Source organism: Oryctolagus cuniculus, chromosome 1 (genome assembly GCF_964237555.1).
Source record: "Oryctolagus cuniculus chromosome 1, mOryCun1.1, whole genome shotgun sequence".
In the NCBI taxonomy this organism is placed as follows: Eukaryota; Metazoa; Chordata; class Mammalia; order Lagomorpha; family Leporidae; genus Oryctolagus; species Oryctolagus cuniculus.
Window position 1 is genome coordinate 217,138,518 of NC_091432.1, and position 17,320 is coordinate 217,155,837.

The 17,320-nt window shown below is 49.4% G+C and overlaps 1 protein-coding gene across 6 annotated transcripts in view; it reads left to right on the top strand.

The window, feature by feature from the left end:
* The window catches only part of RGS3 (regulator of G protein signaling 3), a 149,190-nt gene that overhangs the window by 100,580 nt on the left and 31,290 nt on the right, over positions 1-17,320 (top strand). The window lies entirely within an intron of this gene.

Consider the following 17,320-nt stretch of genomic DNA (forward strand, 5'->3'; position numbering starts at 1 on the left):
TTTCTTTTTTCATAAATTCTGCCACCAAAAGCGCTTGTTACACATGACACCAAGACACCCGAGAGAGTTCTACAGAGTGGAGGCACAGGGAGTTTCACAACGTGGGAGAGTCCACTGTGAACACGTGGGCTTTGGAGGTGGCAGACTGAGCTGGTCCTCACCTGTGGCTCTTTCCAGATGCCAGGGCTTCTCTTTTAGGGATGGAACTAAGAAATCAGGGAGAGGCAGGAGGGAGACATTCGGCCTGCCAGAGGTTGTGGCTCATTCAACTGTAGAGGGATACTTTTAGGACAAATGAAATGAAATACCTTATTTCCTACCTGGTGGAGAAGAAACTTCCAGAATTCATTTTCCTGAGGGATGGTACAGGCTGAAAAGGTCAGTAGCCTCCCACGTGGTTTGACCAAAGTCTGATAGGAAAATCAAGGTTGAGCTCGTTGTGATAAGCTCATAGGGGGCCCAGCCCCAGAGCACCTACTTCTGGTTATTCTGCAACCATGACCACCCAAGTTGGGAGGGGCCAGGGAGGCTGGGCGGTCACTCCTGCATAAAGGCCATCCTGGGAGGCCGTGGTTTTCAGAATGGAGCCCAGGTCTCAGTGTGGCTCTCCAGGCTCTCCCTGGTTGCACTGCCCCCTGCTTGACTCTGATAGCCCAGCCCCTGGGACTTTCTCCCTGCTGTAAACGTGCCGTACACCTCCATGTTTAGGCTGTTCCTTCTGCCCGACACTGCCTGCCCTCCCGGCTGTCCCTGCTGGGTGCAGTCCCTAACCTTCAGTGGGTAGCACTTGCTCAGAGATGCCTTTCTCGAGCATGCGTCAGCAGCCATTGCTCCCCCCTTGGCATTTCTAGGCCATTTTGATCATCCTTAGCGCAGTGTGTGGGGCAGATAGAGCTCATCTGCGAGACAGCTCTTGGGGAGCAGGTCGAGGGCATGCTTTATTTCTCTTGACTTCTGTGGTTGCCTGGTCTCCTGTAGGTGTTCAGTAGACACTGTGCGATTCAACCTGACCATCCACTTCAGCCTTCCTGTGTTCTAGGGTCTAGATGAGGAAGCAGGTGGAAAAGGGAAAGTGGCTGACCAGCATCACGGGGCAGGCTAGTGTCAGAGCCAGAGCGGGGACTCAGCTCTCCTGATTCTATCGGCTCAGTGTTTTCTGTTGCGCCTCAGCTTTGCAGAGATACGACCGTGGATCCCCAGCTGGTAGATGCAGCAATCTGGCCAGGTTCACCTCAGGGTCGTGGATACCACCACATTCCCATGCTGACACAGGGCTGTCCCTGGAGAGGAAGCACGCCTAGTCAGAACTGCCGCTGCGGTTCTCTTCCCTGGGTTGTGGGGCACCCTTCTCACTGAGCCCTCAGAGAAAGCCAGAGTAAGGTTCTGAAGATGTTGGCTCAAAGTTTGACTTTGCTGATCCTTACTGTGTGACCTTGGACAAACTCCTTCACATCTCTGATCATCACAAAGAATAAAGGAGTTGAATGTAGATGTCGTCCAGGAGTTGCCTGATGACAAAATATGAGGACAGAGCAATAAAGATAAGTGTAAAGTAGCCACTCCTCGCAAGAAAGCTGGAAAGCCTGACGTAGGACAAAAGTTGGTTCGGGCTCTTCGGTGTATACACGGTCCACTGAAACCATTCCATGAGAGATTTCAGAGGGGAAAAATAGGCAGAGTTCAAAGTTTCAGGCATAAAGAAAGAAAAAAAAAAAAACCTGGACATTTTAATCTTCGTGTTGAAACATGAGTGCTTGTATGTGGATCCATGCAAATATTGTACCTGGTTTACCTTCACCACAAACTTGTAACACGTAAGTACACTTAGGATCTCGTCCAGGAAGGAGTCCTCATCAGAGACACCCAGCTTGCAAACACTCCTACCTCCTCCCCACCCAAAGGTGCCTCTTGCAGGCTGCGCAGGCAGCTCCCCAGCCCAGCACCCTCCTCATTCCCCTTCCTTTCTGCGCAGGTGGGTGCACACATGCTGGGTTCTCTCATCTGAGCCTCACCCCTGCCTGTACCCATGCCTATGCTCTAGCCTTTCCGGTCCATGGCATCAGGGTAATTTCCAGGTGCAATTTAGGGTCCTCAGTGTGCCGGGTCTTTTGTTTCTAGAGTGGCCAGAAGTCTCCTTCACATCCTTTCCCAGAAATCGCCATTGACAGTTTTACTGCCTTTAAGGTACCTTGCTCAGACCGCCCTACTCAAGATAAATGTTCTACACAGGGGTTTTAAAGTGTTAGTGGTTTTCCATCTTGGTTTAATTCTATTGCTGCAGCATTGTTTTCTGCTTTTCCTTGGGGAAAGCCCATCCGGGGTTCAGTAGGCTAGCCTGGGAAGTAGACCATCCGGGGTTCAGTAGGCTAGCCTGGGAAGTAGACCAGCCCTCATCACAGGGTTTTCAGCAGGGAAATGCCCTCTGAGACCTGGAGTCCACTCTCAGGCAGGCTTACGGAGCATCGCCCAACACACAGGCAAAAGCTCAGAAGATGGTGCCTGTCTCAATCGTAGCTGGAACACTGGTCGAACCCTTGAGTCTTTGAACAAGCAGCTGAAAAGCCCGAGCTGAGTTGATGAACAAGCCCATCTGTAGAAACCACAGCCAAGAGCGAGGCAAGAACCTGGCCCAGAGCACTGAGTGGCTGACTCCTGAAGATTCTGCCAGGTTGGGGGCAGGGGCGGGGCTCACTCAGCAACCCACTGTGTTGTCACCACTCAGGGCTGTAATGGAAAGAGTGAGAGATCAGCCCTGCTAATGGCGTGGGGCGAGGTTGTCTCGTCGGCTGGCTTGTCTAGAAATTCCCGCTGCGTTCTTGCTGGAGCGGAATGAATGGGGTGGCTGTGTTTTACCTGGAGCTCCAAGCTGTCCCTGTGGTCTGTTCTAAAAATAGCAGTGGGAACGGAGCTGAGGGGAAGAGGAGAGGGTTCCTTCGGGAGCAGGGTGGGGACACCTCACCCCCTTCCTCTTCCTGCTGGGCCCTGTGTGAGGAAGTCTCACGGACTGAGAGGACTCAGATCTGGGAGGGTCCTGGAGCCACCAGCCCACACACCCCCACCTCATCCAGAAGAGGGACCCAGAGGGGAAAGGACTGGCCAAAGTTTATGGAGCCCTGGGAGAAAGTGCCAGAAGCAGCGAGGTGGCTGCAGGCCTGGCGAGGCTTTCTCTTGCCTCTGGGCAACAGGGCCTGGGAACCACTGGGGCTGAATGTAGCTGGCTTCCTGAGAGTCGCCAGGCAGGCGAGGAGTCCCTGGCTAGTCCACCCTGAGCCCGACCCGGGCCAGCTGGCCTTCAGCACCATGCCTTCCCCTTGCGGCTGTCCCCTCCCTTGCTGACTTGTCCTCCTGTCACTTCCTACACTGTCTCCAGGGAGGGAGGACAAAGGCCAGGGCAGAACTGTCAGACAGAGAGCCTAGCGGTTGTAGACTTTTCTCTGCCCTTCCTCAGGAGCAAGCAGAGGAAACTAAGGGGCCGGCAGGTCTAGAGACAGGCAGACCAGGGTTCAAACCCCAGCTCTGCTTCTCGCCAGCTGTGGGATTGCTTATAGGTCACCTAGTATCTACAGAATGCCTGCTCACGGGGGATGTACTAATGATCAAAGGGCTTGGTATGTGCAGTGTCTCTCAGAATGCCTGCTAGGTGGCAGGTGCACTCTAGTGGTACCTATCACTGGAGATCAGTGAGCATCCTTGACTCTCTATAACCCCCTTCTTTGGACTTCTGCTCGAGGCAGTTGGCTTTTTTTGTTGTCACAAAAGTAATTCGTGTAACTGATGTTTATTATGAAGAAAGCATTTAATGTAGACGTACAGGGAGAAGGAAATGCAGTTCATTCTTAATTTCAGCACCCAGAGATAACTGATGTTAGCCTTCTGGGGTGCATCCTGTCAGCCGTTTGCTTATACGTACTTATTTGCAGGTTGAAGCCGCTGGTGCAATCCTCTTACCTGCCTTTTTCCATTTTACAGCGTAATGTATCCGTGTTTCCATGTCAGTAAATACTTTTCTTCAGCTTCATTGTGAGTGCCTGCAGTCTCTTTCATTGTGTAGATGAGACTGCGTTATTTCACCAGATCCAGGCGCTCCATGTTCAGGTTGCTCCCATTGTTCCCTTGTTGTAAAAACCTGAGATAAGAACATCTTGGTAGGTATATGAATGAGGGGCCTTCAAAAAGTTCAGGGCAAAAGTGGAATGAAAAGATAAGCTTATTGTGATATTTTTTTAAAAAGTGAAATTTGTGACTATTCAGAATATACACTCTCCGTGACCCTTTGGAGATTCCTTGTTATGGTATGCCCTAGCATTCAGTTCAACACCTGCTACATGTTGGATCCTCAGCGAATATTTGTTGAATGAACATTTTGTTAGAGTAAATTTCTGGTAGTGGAATTTCTGGGTCATGTGTGTTGGAAATAGATTCTTGATCCTGTAGCCAAATTACTTTTCTGAATGACTGTACCAAATTTCTACTCCCACCTTGAATTGACCGTTCATCCTGCTTTGCCAGGGACTTGCCTTTCTCAGCACTGAAATTCCTCACTCCTGAGAAGGCCCTGAGTCTGGATCAGAGAATGTCTGTTTGCCCACATCCTTAGCACCACTGGTGTTGTTAGATTTTTAATAGGTTCCCTTCATTGATTACTAGAGATACTGAATATTAATTTATATGCCTTTTATTCTCTTATATCAACTATTGTCAGAGTAGCCTGTTCAAGTCTTTTGCTCATTTTCCTGTTGGGTTGTTTATAGTTCAATTATTAATTCACAAGGAAGACTCCTTATATAAGAAGGTTATTTATCTGTTAGGCTTTTGTTATTATTTCTTTAAGTTACGGTTGTCTATGATTTATCAGTAGTCATATCTGCCAGTTGTCGTGGTTTCAGCTTTATTGAGATATATTTCAAATTCCATACAGCTCACCTAGTTAAAGTGTACAATTCAGTGGTTTTTAGCATATTCAGTTTCTGCAGCTGCCATCATGATCAGTTTTAGAACATTCTTATGATCTCAAAAATTCTCAGAGCCAGCATTGTGGTGCAGAGGGTAAGGCTGCTGCCTGCAATGCCAACATCCCATATGGGCGCTTATTCAGGTCCTGACTGCTCCACTTCTGACCCAGCTCCCTGTGATGGCCTGGGAAAAGCAGTGGAAGATGGCCTAAGTGCTAGAGCCCCTGCCACCTACTTGGGAGACCTGGAAAGATGCTCCTAGCTCCTGGCTGCAGTCTTGCCCAGTACTGGCCATTGTGGTCATCTGCGGAGTGAGCCAGTGGATAGAAGATCTCTCTCTGTCTCTCCCTCTCTCTCTCTAATTCTGATTTTTAAATAAATAAATCTTAAAAAAATTCTCACCAAGTCCTCTATCCCTTCCAGTCCTAAGCAACTATCAATCTACTTTCTGTCTCTGTAGATTGCATATACTTGACATTTCATATAAATGAAATCATATAATATTTTGTATTTTCATGACAGAACAGTCTTTGATTTAGCATGATATTTTCATATTCATCCTTGTTGTAGCATGTATCACTACCTAATTCCTTTTTGTGGCTAAATAGTATTCCATTGTCTGGAGAGACCACATTTTGTTTAACCACTCACCAGCTAATGGATATTTGGGTTGTCCCCACCACTTGACTATTATGGATAATGGTGCTGTAAGTGGTTTTGTGCAGGTTTTTGTGTGAATGTATGGTTTCATTCCGTTTGGGTGTATACTGATGAGTGGGAATGCTGGGTCAAGTGGTAGCTGTGTTGAGCTTGTTGAGGAAGTGCCTGCCTGGCTGTGCAACTTTAGTTTCCAACCACCAATGTGTGAGGATTCCAGTTTCTCCACATCTTTGCTAATGCATGTTATTTTTCTGTTTTAAAGATGATAGCCATCCTGGTGGGTGTGGAGTAGTATCTCATTGTGATTTTCTTTCTTTCTTTTATTTTTAAGATTTATTTGAAAGGCAGAGTCAGAGAGAGAGAGAGAGAGAGAGAGAGAGAGATCTTCCACCTGCTGGTTCATTCCCCAAATGGCTGCAATGGCCTGGGGCTGGGCCAGAGTGAAGCCAGGAGCCAGAAGCTTCTTCCAGGCCTCCCACATGGGTGCAGGGGCCCAAGCACTTGGCCATCTTCCACTGCTTTTCCCAGGCCATTAGCAGGGAGCCGGATCAGAAGTGGAACAGCTGGGACCTGAACTGGTGCCCGCATGGGATGTTAGCATGACAGATGACAGCTTTACCCACTATGCCATGGCACTGGCCTCATTTTTCTTCTTATTTTCTTTTGACTTCTATGCAATAACAGATTCCAGTTTACTTTAAAATCACAGGGTCAGTACTCTTAAACAAAGAGCTCTGTAAGTAAAAGGTGGCTAGACCACTGTTTCACAGTGGTGTAGACAAGGTTATAGGCAACAATTGCATTTTCCTGAAAAAGCATATCATTTCTGTGCATTTTAAAATGTATATTTTGCCTTTGATGTTGTGGTATTTGACCAGGGATTATAGGATAGTCACTTTTTTCTACTTGAACTTCGTGGTTTCATTAACATTTTAGTTTGCGTGGACTTTCCTTTGGTGTGTACATGAGGCAGAATGCTTTCCATGGTTTTCCAGGTTTTTTTCTCCAGTGCTTGCACTTACGTTAGAATAAGCACCCTCTTATTCCTCTTTATAAATTGCTCCCCCCCCACCCATTCTCAACTATTTCTTCTTTTAAATGAAATCAGTATATTTTAAAATTATTTTATCTAAAAACTTCTTTATTTGAGGGGCAGACAAGATTTGAGAGAGAGAGAGAGAGAGAACATGAATGTGTTCCCTTCTGCTGTTTGACTCCATAGATGCCTGCCAGGACCAGGAGTAAGCCAGGCCAAAGCTGGGAGCTAGGAACTCAATCTGGGTATCCATGTGGGTGGCAGGATCCCAGCTTCCTGAGTTTTGACCGCTACCTCCCAGGGTCCACGTTAGCAGGAAGTTGGGCTCAGGAGCCAGTGCTGGGAACTGAACCTAGAACTTCCAGTATGGGTTGTAGATGTCTTAAGCAATATCTTAACTGCCAGGTCCAAAGCCTGCCCCTAACTATGACTTTATAATTCGGTCACCATCACCTTCCTATAGGTTCTTTAAAAAAAAAAAAGACTCACTGAGATTTTTATTGTCATTTTATTAAAATATTTGGGGCAGACGTTTGGCACAGTGGTAAGACACCACTTGGGATGCCCACATCCTGTGTTAGAATGCCTACTTCTGAGGCTCAGTGCCTCGGCTTGCAACCCAGCATCCTGCCACTGCATATCTTTGGAGGAAGTGGAGGATGGTGCAAGGACCTGAGTCCCTGTCGCGCATGTGGGAGGCCTGGATTGTGTTCCAGGCTCCTGGCTGGGGCCTGGCCTCACTCTGGCTATGGAGGGCATTTGAGGAGTGAACCAGTGGATGGGTGATCTCTGTCTGTCGCTGTTCTCTTTGTTTGTCTCTCTGCCTTTCAAATAAAGTGAAGAAAAAAAACATTTTGTAAAAGTTTGTAGCTACACATACACACATACACCCCAAAAAGGGAAGGATTAAAGCTATATATAATTTATTCTCATATGGGAATAGGATTACGTTTTTTCATTTATGCAAATCTTAAGATTTCACAAGGAAAAGTTTGAAAAAAAATTTCATATAGGTCTTGTATATTTTTGTTAATTTTTTGATGAGATTAAAATATTTTTAAAATATTCATTTTGAATGACAGAGTGACACACAGAGAGAGAGAGAGAGAGAGATTCCATTTGCTGGTTCAATACCCGAGTGACCACAAAAGCCAGATCTGGGCCAGGTCAAAGCCAGGAGCCAGGTGATCTACATGGGTGGCAGGGATGCAAGTACTTGAGCCATCTCCCAGCACCTTCCAAGGTGCATTAGCAGGAAGCTGGATCAGAAGCAGGGCAGTCGGGACTCAATCTGGGGCTCCAGTGTCGCACGCTGTTGTTAGTGGCCAGGACTGGAACTGGAGCTCGAGTATGGGATGCCATCGTGTGTGTGACAGCTTAACCTGCTGCACCATAGTGCTGGCTCCTAAGCGCTTTTATTTATGGTACAAATGGGAATGTTTATTAATCTGTTATTTTATGTGTTCTTTATCTGAAAATATACTTGTACAAAATTAATACCAAAAAACCCTGTTACTGAACTGAACAAAATAAATAAACATTCCATCCCCCAAACCCTGTCGCTCTCAGTATTAACTTCTAATATCTCTTAGGTGTGGTTCCTCTAAATCTTTTTCCATGAGAATCCATACATGTATTTTATTTTACTGGGTAATACCACATTATACATAAATTTCTGTAACTCATCAGTAAAAATAGATTGTAAAAGTCTTTTACATTATTACCTGCAATTATCTTTTTAAAGAACCAGTGGACCACAATTTATTTAATTTACTGATGCACAGTTAAGCTGTTCGTCATGTTTTGATCATCTGAACAATGCTGCAATAAATACCCTCAGAATGTCCTGTGTATTACAGTTACATTTGTCTATGGAAAGGAGAGTGACCTTCTGATTACACGTGTAATCTGCCTGCTTTATAGATGAGCAAACAGGAACAGGTGGATTAAGAATATACAGCCTGGCCGGCGCCGTGGCTCACTAGGCTAATCCTCCGCCTAGCGGCGCCGGCACACCGGGTTCTAGTCCCGGTCGGGGCGCCGGATTCTGTCCCGGTTGCTCCTCTTCCAGGCCAGCCCTCTGCTGTGGCCAGAGAGTGCAGTGGAGGATGGCCCAGGTGCTTGGGCCCTGCACCCCATGGGAGACCAGGAAAAGCACCTGGATCCTGGCTCCTGCCATCGGATCAGCGCGGTGCGCCGGCCGCAGCGCACCAGCCGCGGCAGCCATTGGAGGGTGAACCAGCGGCAAAGGAAGACCTTTCTCTCTGTCTCTCTCTCTCACTGTCCACTCTGCCTGTCAAAAAAAAAAAAAAAAAAAAAGAATATACAGCCTACCTTCCTACTGACAGTGAATGAGAGTACTCATTCCCCTACACCTGCCTAATATGCGTATTGAATGTTGTTGCTCTTTTAATTATTGGTCCAAGCAGTGAAAAATTCTGTTCCATCCTAGCTCACGTTTACTCGATTATTAATGAGGCCAGACTCCTTTATACATTTATTAATGATACGTATTTCTTCTTTTCTGGCTTATTAGTTCTTGTCATTTGGCCAGAATTCCAGTGGGGCTTTATTGGATTTATGAGATATCTTTATGTGGTTAGAATATTAAGCATTTGCTGATTATATAAGTTATAAATACTTTTTTCCATTTCATCATTTGTCTTCTAATTTCATTTGTAGTGTCTTTTATCATTCAAAACTTTAACATCTTTTTTTGGTAATCTGTATTTTTATAATCAATTTTTTCTTTGTGAGTGGGGCTATACTTTCTAAGACCTTTCTGACTCAGGGTATAAGGAATATTCTTCAATATTCAGGGTTTCTACATTTATAGTTTCAATTCCTCTGCAATTAATGTAGTGACTGGTGTCGGATGGAAATCTCATTAATCCCCACCCCCAACAGATGACCAGTTTTTTTTTAAAGATTTATTTTTTATTTTGAAAGAGAGACAGAAGGAGAAAGAAGGAAGGGGAGGGGAGGGAGAGAAAAAGGGAGGAAGGGGGGGAAGAGAGAGAGAGAGAGAGAGAGAATCTTCTGTCTGCTGGCTCACTCATATGTTTGCAAAACCTGGGGCTGGGTCAGGCTGAAGCCAGGAGCCTGGAACTCTACCCAGGTCTTGCATGTGGGTGGCAGGGGCCCAAGTACTGCTGCTTTCCCAGGTGCATTAGCAGGGAGCTGGATCGGAAGTGGAACATCCAGGACTCAACTGGCACTCTGATAGGGGGTGCCATGTCCCAGGTGGTGGCTTAACTCACGATCGCAGCCCCCAACCAGGTGTTTTTCAGCTGTCCTTCTCTTTTTCACTTATCATAGGCCAACTTCACACATGTGGGCGGGTCGATTTTTGAACTCTCCTGTCTCCGTCATTAACCTGTCTGTTCCTACATCGGAATGAGGTGTTGTCACTGTAGCTTCGTGATATGTTTCAGTAGCATTGCGCCTGCTGGAGCCAGCCCCCATTCATTCTCCTGCAGAAGTTATCCACCATCATTCCCGTCTGCTAATGGCTTTACACTCAGCTCTTTCACACATCTCTTTCAGGGGTCTGTAATCATTTGTCTTGCCTCTGCCACCTGCCATGAGTGTGTCAGCTCACCCATATGCCTCTTCGCTTTCTTCCATACTGCCTAAGTATCAGTGAAATAGCCTGGAATGTCGATTTCTGGTTGTTACTACTTTTAGATATTAGTTCTAATCTAAGAATCATCCTAGACTCAATCAACCTAAAATTGCATTTCACTTCCAGTTACATGATGAGTAGTAAAATCTGCAAGTGTTCCTGGCGTCATTGCTTGCTTCCATCTCTTGGATGCCTGTCGTCTCATCCTTGACTTCTTGGTGTCGATTCACTTTTGTCTGGAGAGCTTTCTTGAACAATTTTTCCAGAAAGTATCTGAGGTGGTATATTTTCTTAATCCTTGTACATCTGAAAATACCTGTCCTCATGCTGGAGTCACAGTTTGCTTGCATCGTGAGTTCTAGGCTAACAGCCCTTCTCCCCAGGGGACCTAGCAGCAGTGTTCTGTGTTCTGTGTGTTCAATTCCCTCTTTCTGGGACTCCTGTTCCAAAGAATAAGGGCACCTAACATTTATGGAGTGTGCGTTCCTCCTGCTCTGTAATCTGCCCAACACTGTTGTCATTATCCCCATTTCATAGATGAGGAGACAAAGGAACAGCGAGTTGGGTAGATTGAACTAGGTGTTAGAGCTAGGAGGTATAGGTCTTGATGCAAACCCAGACACTGGCTCCAGAGCCTGTGGTCATAGCCATGACTACACTATATTTCTTCCTGTCAGGTCCATCCCAGGGCCAGCCTTGGCCCTGACTTCGATACTCTTCAGTGACAGTATTGAGTGTTGACAGCTAAAGTCTCTGTAACCACTAGGGCAAACTTGGGAGTGCTACGGTTCTAGACAGGTGGTGATACTGAGACCCAGCGAGGGACAGGAGTTGTCAAAGGTTCTCTTGTTGGGAATCTTCCCCTCCCTCCCTTTCTGTCTGTCTCAGTTACCTCTTCAGGCCTCATCTCTGTCTCTGGGACTATTTCATGATCTCCTGTGGTTCTCCCTGTTTCTATTCTTCTCTCTGTTTCTTACCTTTCTGAACTGCAGCCAAGATGATTCTTCCTATAGTGCAAACCAAGTCACCATCTCACTGCCGAATGTTTATTAAATGACTACATGAATGAACAAATACTTTCAGAAGGACGAATATGCTCAGTACTGGTGACTAAGTACGTAGTCAGGAATCCACTGGTTGCAAGCAGTAAGAACCCAGCTCAAGCTAGCTCAGTCAGTATGTGGACTTTATTGAATTATGGAGGGTAGCCTTCAGGCATAGTTGGATTCAGGCCCTTGAGCAACATCACCAAGAACTGGGCTTGCCCTCTTCATTTCTGTGGGGAGCAATCCGGACTAGACTGAGTTACTGGAATTAAGACTTATTCTATGCATCTGCTCTCCCACAATATGGCGCTGGGAGAGAAGTAAACAGCTTCCGCACAGCTGCCTCCAGTTCAACCAATAAACTGTAGGACTTGCTACTGATTGGAGGAGAGCAGCGTACTCGGCGTGTGGGCAGCCGAGTTAGGATTGGCGGAGGAGGACTATAAAGGAGGAGAGAGACGGCATGCACGAGGAACATCTAAGGGGAACATCTAAGGGGAACGCCTGTGCAGCCCCCGAGAAAGCCGGCCGGCGGTGTGCCGCTCCCCTGCGGAAGTGGGGAATGTGGCCAGGGGGAACCGCCCTTCCACGGAGGTGGAAGGGATAGTAGCCAACCCGGGAAGAACCAGCAGCAAACCCGGGGAGGGCCGAGCAGACGAAAGAACAGGCAGGGTCCAGTGTCGTTCCCCCACGAAGACGGGGAGCGACATAATGGTGCCGTGACTCGGATATGAAGCCTAGGCAGGGTTTAGTGTTGCTCCTCCATGAAGAGGGGGAGCGACAATTTCTTGGTTATACTGCTTATGTGTTGACTCACTCCCTCAGTGGCGGCTGAAGAGCTGCCCTAAGTATCAGGGGCATAGCCTTCCAGTTTGACTTGTTCATTCATTGCAACAGTAGTCCCTGGCCTGAGTTCCAAGGGCCTGAGTTGGATCATGTGTCCACCTCAGTCACTGAAGACAGAGGAATGGGATACACTGGTTGGCTGAGGCCTGGCTCATGTAGCCTTGTGGTGAGAGATGGGCCAGGTCCTGGTGGATCACCTGGTGTGAGCAGAGGGAGGGATGATGGCAAAGAAGGGCAGAGGGAAGCTGGTCAGGCAGGGCCTCAGGCGTCCTCTTCTTCACCCACCCACATGGTCCTCCTTCCCCCCAAAGCGGAGTCGGCTGTCGGAGGAGAGTCAGACATGAGCCCACTAGGAATGGCACGGAATGACTCAGGGACAGCTGTGAAGGGGTCAGTGAGATCACCTGGTGGGAGGAACTTGGTCAGGGACATTACGGAAGTTTCTGAGACAGGGCAGGGGTGTGAGGTATAGGAAGGATTGTTCTAGGTGTTCTAGGTGAGGACTTGAAAGCAGACCAGTGTAGGTGGAAGAATGAGGAAGTGGACAAAACCCACGATGAGGCTGGAGAGTGTTCAGGGGCTGGTGCGGCATGACCCGGTGGTTGGGGCAGGGAGTTTGAACTCTACTCCACAGCCGCGGGAGCCGCCTTGCTGGCTTTGGGTGGTAGAAAGCTCCCACCAGGCTAGGAGGAGGGCAAGGCAAGAGGCTGGCAGCAGCTTGGAGCTTTTGCCCTCAGCCAGGTGAGGGTGGCTTGGGCTAGGGTGGAGTTGGTAGGGATTGAGCGAGGGGTGAAGGATTGGCAGGATTTGGTGGGTAATCAGACGGAGTGTATTGGGAGAAGGTTGACACTCAGGAGTCAGGTTCAGGCAAACAGGTGCATGGTGTTGCCACTCTCTGAGCCAAGAGCAGTGGAGGAGGAACAGTGTGGGTGACCAGGTCATGAGTCCCACTGTAGTTGTAAGCATTGTGAAGCACTGTGATGGAGCCCAAGCTGGCGAATTCTTACGGAAACCAGAGCGTTTACACCAGGCATGTTCATCCACCTGTGGAGGTGGACCTAGGCTTCTGTAGAACTCACACTGCGTGATTTGCTACAGTGGTTTGACATCCCCTGCTCTAGTCTTTAGCTTGTTCAGTGGGGTCAGTCCACTGATCACACTCTAGGATGCTCTGTCACAGTTCCTATACATTCTCAATCTTTCTACTTACCTCATTGCACACCAGTAAAAAGCAGTTCACGAACCGTTACCACTCTGCAGACTACTTTTTGAGTAGACAGATGTAGTCCTACTACATGCATGTTTACAAATAGGGAAACTAAGGCTCGGAAAAGGGGTTGGCTTACCCCAGGAGTCACAGAGGGCAGCACAAAGTCTGCATTTCAGTCCAGTCTTTCCCCCCTGTTCCTCTGTTTATGGCCTGAGCTCAAGCCCAACAGTCCGAGCAGGGGTGGACCTGGGGGGGTCTAGCAGCCGAGGCCACAGGGCTGGCCTCCACATAGCTGAGTCAGTGACTCTATGCTAATCGCTTCCCAGGAACTCAGGTTGTCAGGGCACAGCTTGGCCCTAGAGCTGGCACAAGCACAGTGGGTCGAGGATTACTCCCAAATGCCTGAAATCCCAGGCCAGCATCTGGCTGGTTGGGCTGGAGCCAGGAAGGGTCATGGCTCCTGGCCATCCTGTGCTGCTATAGTGCCCAAGGTCAGGCTGATATGGCTGAGGTGACTACAAAGTGTGCCCCAGGCTGCAGGCAGAAGCCGGCCAACTGCAGGCCTCAGAGCCAGCTCTGTGGGGGGACCTTGGTATCCTGGCTGCCCTTGCATGTGGGCTTCTCCTGGCCGTGGTTGGGCACTAAAGTTCCTACTAGCAAGTTGGGACTTGTCCTTTCCTGCCGGGAGTTTGTTGCTGAGAAAGAGGCAGATGGCATGGGAAGAGACTGTAGGAAGCACGGTATTGAAGGAAGAGCATACCGGTGGGAGCACAGGCCTTAGAGCCAGTCCGCCTCCGTGCCACTGCTTTGTCATGCTGCTTTTCTTTGCCTTAGTTGCCTGATCTGTGAGATGGGTGTGATGATAAAACCCCATGGCTCAATAAGCGTTCATTGTATTAGTCGCTTTTCCATTACTGTAACAAAATATCTGAGATTGGGCAATTTGGAAAGAAAAGAGGTTTATTTATTTAGCTCACAGTTCAGTGGTTCAAGAGCATGACACAGGCACTGGCCCGGTTCTGGTGAGGACCTCATGGCAGATGGCATCAGCACAGTGGTGGGAGTGTGGGTGGGAGGGAGAGATCCCATGGCAGGACAGGAAGTCAGAGAGCAGGGAAGGGCCGGGCAGCCCTCCCGCAAGACCTTGCCGGGGCCTTGAGAACTACACTTACTCCTTCCCAGGGCAGTGCCCCTGATGACCCGATTACCCTGTGCGAGGCTCTGCCTCTCAGAGGTTCCGCCGCTTCCCAGCATTGCCACACTGAGGACTAAACTTCCAGCACACGAACCCTTGGAGGACTCAAACCAAATGGAAATAGTACCCTCGATGATTACCAGCTCTCAGTACAGGCCGGGTGCGTGTTAGGCTGTCAACAGATTTTACAACATTTGACTTTACTGCTTACATCAACCCTCTCGAGGTAAATCCTGTCTACTTACAGAGCCACAGTGATAAGACACCAACAAGAATGACAGCTCTAATTTACTGAGCACCTGCTGTGTGCCAGGCAGTCCACAAACACCACCTCGTGTAGTCCCCTGCAAGGCCCAGCCCAGGAGAGGGTGCTACCCCATCTTACAGATGTGGAAACTGAGACTCAGAGATATTAACGTGGCTTGCCCACAGTCATTCACACTCAGACTTTTTGGACCCAAAGGCTGTGCTCTTTCTGAATACTCGGGACAGAGCCAGTTCCTTTAATGGGAGAGCCAGAGGGAAATGAGATTGACCACTGCTGGGACTCTGGGTCCCTACTCCCTGGCCAAGGAAGCAAGAGACTTAGCCTGGGTTCTGCATTCTAGAACCTCCCTGTGACCTTGATCCTGAGGATGCCCCATCACTTGTGATAGTGACCTCAAAACAAGGCACGTGCTACCAGGAACAGTAGGGCCCATGTCCATAGCCAGCTATAGGAGAATGTTTCCTTGTGTCAGGGTCCCAGAGGCCAAAGCCTGCAGGACAACCCCTGCTTAGAGCTTCAGCACCCGGATGTGCCGTGCCTACCTCTAAACTCTATCCCAGAAGCAGGCTGCTTCCCTGCCAGCTCCGTATCCTTCGTTCCCAGCACAGAGGCTCAGCACAGCGAAGGAATTCAGTGGTTATCAAAATAACAAACTTTCCTAGCTGACTCTGCAATGGGGAGGGCCTTTCTGCGTGCAGTCCGTAGACTCCAAACTAGAGCTAGAAGCTCCAGTCCAAGCTTGGGTCAGGGTGAGCATCTGCAGACACTTCCATGGAGTTTCAGAGCAGCCCAGCCACCATCCCCCTCTGCAGCCGCAGGCTGGAGCAGGGCTGTGTTGAGGTGAGGCCAGTGTGTACCTGGCCCAGGCTTGGGTGTCTGGGTGATGCAGGCCTGAGCAGCTGCTGGCAGCGGGGAGGGGATGCTGTTAGTCCCTCGGATGTTCTGAATTCCTGTACCAGCCCTCTCGCGGCTTCTACCCAGTTTGTGCCATAGCTGTGTCGCCTTCCAGGATGGGAAGGCTCAGGGAACAGCCCTTGGCAGGTGTCCTTCTCTCTTTGTGGAGGACATTGCCAGGGCTTCTCTTCCCCCAGCAGTGGGGGGCGGGGGTCGTCTGCATGGGGAAAGGAAGTAGGCTTCTATCTGGGAAGGGCTGTTGGCAACATATTGGGCTGAACACAGCAGAGACAGGAAGGGAAGACGGTGGAAACCTCACTGGGACGTGGGCTGTAGGGGAGCAGGGGGGCCCAGCGCCTAGGCTGCATCTCCCTAAAAGGCCTCTGTGGACCCTTTGGTCCCGCCTGAGGGTGCTGCCCTGAGGGAGCTGAGTCCCTGCCAACTCTCCCGTCCCAACCTGGTGCTGCCGCCGGCTGAGCTGGCATGAGCGATGGGAAGTTTGCTGGTGTGGCTGGGCTGCACAGCCAGCCGACTTCTCAGGATACCCGATGGGCTTGTCCATTGCGTGGGTTGCAGTGCCGCACACACAATAGAAAGTGGACCCGGCTCAATCTGTAGCTCTGCACTGACTGATGTGTGATCCCTGGAGGGGTTCATAATCTCTCGGGGCCCCTGTTTACCCATCTGTGAAATAGGGGTATTAGAAATCACATCTGAAAAGGTTTTGAGGACTTAGTCATCAGGAAGTGCTTAGAACAGTGCTGACACTGAGGGTCAGGTGTTTGGTACATGGATGCTGTGGGCCACCAAATGGGGCTCAGCCCCTGTGTGTCCAGATGTTGACTTCATCCTATGGCCCGTGGGCCACCTGGATTTCGCTGCTCTGTAGGTCCCCGTTTCTCCTGTATTGAGCACTGGCCTGGGGCTGAGCAGTCCCTGCTCCCAGCCCTGCTACCCAGTTACTCCATTTCTTTGGAAGCCACTGTGGCTCCCTGGGCTTCAGTTTCACTGGCTACAAGTGGGAAACAGGAGTGAAAGATCTCCAGGGATCCTCTGGCTTAGGATTAGGTAGCCTGGCGATCAGTGATACCCCCAAACTGTCCCCAGGCTGTACTCTGGAAGGCCACCGCACGGGCAGAAAGAAGACAGTAACTGCCCCAGGACCCCTGGACACTCAGTGCCCCTGAGCCTGGCCTGGCCAGCTCCTGCCTGTGGGACACAGAGCTGTCAGCCCCTTCTCCCTTAGGCTGTGGTCCAGAGCTCTGATGAGTGTGTCCTGGACCCAGGGCCTCAGGTTGGGAGAGCTGCCTTGCCCATCCCAGCACAAAGTCTCACTGTGGGCTGGTAGTCTGACCCCGTGGCTGCCGTCTGTGCCCCTCACTGCACTGTCTGCCCTCCCTGTTCTCCATCATCATTCCCAGGGCCCAGCATGGAGCCTGGCATGCATTTGCTGCTCTCGAGCCAGGAGTTGGCTGAGAGCAGGTAGAGGCTCCCCACCCTCAGAACTCTCGTCCCAAGGCCCCCCAAAAGGCTGTCCTGGGAGTGAGCCCCTGGAATCAGCCATCTCCTGAGTCTCACGCCCTAAGTC